Raw genomic sequence first — 2,354 nt, 5'->3', positions numbered from 1 at the left:
GGATGATTGGTCTTTACTTTTATTTAACCACTAGTAGACCCGGATATTATGTTTAGTGTATATCTTTGTGCCTAGATTTCAATTTTGTCCTAAGGATCCACATTTTACATGCCGTTAAAAGAATTTTTTAAGTTTATTTACTTGGTTACTATTGATTTAGGCTTATTGGTATCCTAGAATATTGTTGAATTTAATTTGGTAGGATATTTCGATTGCGGGTTTTGCAGGTTAGTTTACTTGACTGTTAAGATACTAGTGGGACTTGTCAATTTCTTGTAGTTCCTTAGTTTCCTGGTTTAGTAAAAAGAAAATTTTGGTTGCTTACTCCACTACGAGCGAAATAATATTTACAGATTGCTAGTTGTTGTGCTCAATTCTTTGATGAAACAAACTCTTGGATTTTAGATTAAAAGTTTTTGATAATGTTGACACATAATATTTGTGATAATACTAGTGCTATTAATTTGACTAAAAACTCTCTACATCCATTTAGGACCTAAGCATATTTGATATTAGGGCATCACTTTATTAGGAGAGCATTGTGAAAAATGATAATATTACTCTTGGAATTTGTAGGCTTAATAAATCAATTAGCGGAAATATTTTTACCAAGCTTTTGAATGAAGAAACTTTTTGGCAAAAATAGGCTTAGAAAACTTTTGCAAAAGATAGCTTGAGCTCGTATTGATTCGTGTGATACCCTTGATTTATAATTCTTACTTGTTAAATTCTTTTAGAAGGCATTTTGATAGGGAGAGATAGTGGAAAAGCATGTGTATTTAATATTCTTGGGGAGTGTGTAATTTATGTTCATGTTTAAGGGAATATTTACGTAATTCTAAATTTTCTTAATATTCTTTATTTATGATTCCAAAGGGGGAGAAGTTTAAGAAAAAATATAGCTAATAAATTGTGTTATGATTTTGCATTGTATTAAATGTAGGGGAGAATTTTTTTATTTTTAGTGAATTAAGAATGAATCTTATGGAATATTTGATCTTTACTATCTACTATGCTACAATATGTTTACATGTATTTTCAACATCTATTTCCTTTGAATGGTTTGCTCATATAAAAATGGGGAGATGATTGGCTTTTTGCACCTTAATCTCAAATTCAAATTATTTTAATTAATTAATTTCAATCGTATTTGATGATAACATAACTAAATTTTTATACTGAAAAAACGGTTTATTTTCTATATCGTTAAATGTCTCTAGAGCTCGGCAATCACGATCCAACTACCATTTTGTAATTCATCAAATCGGAGCCTAAAAACGAATACGATATGACCGGAAGATCTTCCTATAGTGATTAATACTAGTGGATGACGTGGCCATATATCGACCCATTTATGTATAGACATGTGGCCCAGACATATTGTTGAATGGTGTTTTTTTGATGTGTGTGTTCATTAAATTATACATATTGTATAGACTTTTGATTTTGATTGAATTTATATAATAAAATAGAAAAAATTAATAAAGAAATCTAAAAAGGAAAATAAATTTAATATATTTTATTTTGTGTCTAACGGTAGTTTTTACAACCTGATAGTATTTTTATTTTTGGATTGACTTTTAAAAAAGACATGAATTTAAACAAGAAAATGAATTACAAAGGGAAATAAGTTTATATTATTTTATGTTTTGTGTTCTAACGGCTAGTTTTTAACACATGGTATGTTTATATTTTATTTTATAGATTTCATTTTAAAAAGAAAATTGAATTTCAAAAAAAAGAAATTTAATATTATATATTGTTTGTACTAACGACTAGTTTAGTTCTAAAATCTCACCATGATTTTTCTTTTCCAAATCCAGCGGTTTAAATTAATTTTAATTTGTGGTTTCTAAAAATTTTTCATCTCTATATAAATCATTTTCCTCTCCAAATTATAAACCAACAATTTTAATTATAATCCTTCAAAACTCAAAAAGTTCAATTGTTGCTCTCTCTAAGTTCCTTTTTTTTTTTCTTTTCATTCTATTCTTAGAGATGTGTTGTATTGTGAGGATAAACTTATTGAAGTTTTAAACTTGTTAATCCACTATAGTGAGAGTTGTATTGTGTTCTTTCAAAAATTCCAACATTTTGTAACGGTTTGATCCTTAAACCGTGGAAAGGATCGATTTTTCTTGAACCCGTAAAAAGAGTAGTGTGGAATGGTGGGTCTAATCTCGTGGAAAGAGTCGGAAATATTTTATTCAAATTTCCCAAGAGAGCGCTTGGGGAATGGTAGTAGGTCGAGTTTTGACCGAAGCCACTAATAAATTACGGTGATCCTCTTCTCTAACTCTTTTCCTTTTTATTTTTGCAATTAATTTAAGCAATTTATTGTATGTTTTAATTGT

Source organism: Benincasa hispida, chromosome 9 (assembly GCF_009727055.1).
Source record: "Benincasa hispida cultivar B227 chromosome 9, ASM972705v1, whole genome shotgun sequence".
Lineage (NCBI taxonomy): Eukaryota > Viridiplantae > Streptophyta > Magnoliopsida > Cucurbitales > Cucurbitaceae > Benincasa > Benincasa hispida.
This window is presented reverse-complemented; position numbering follows the sequence as displayed.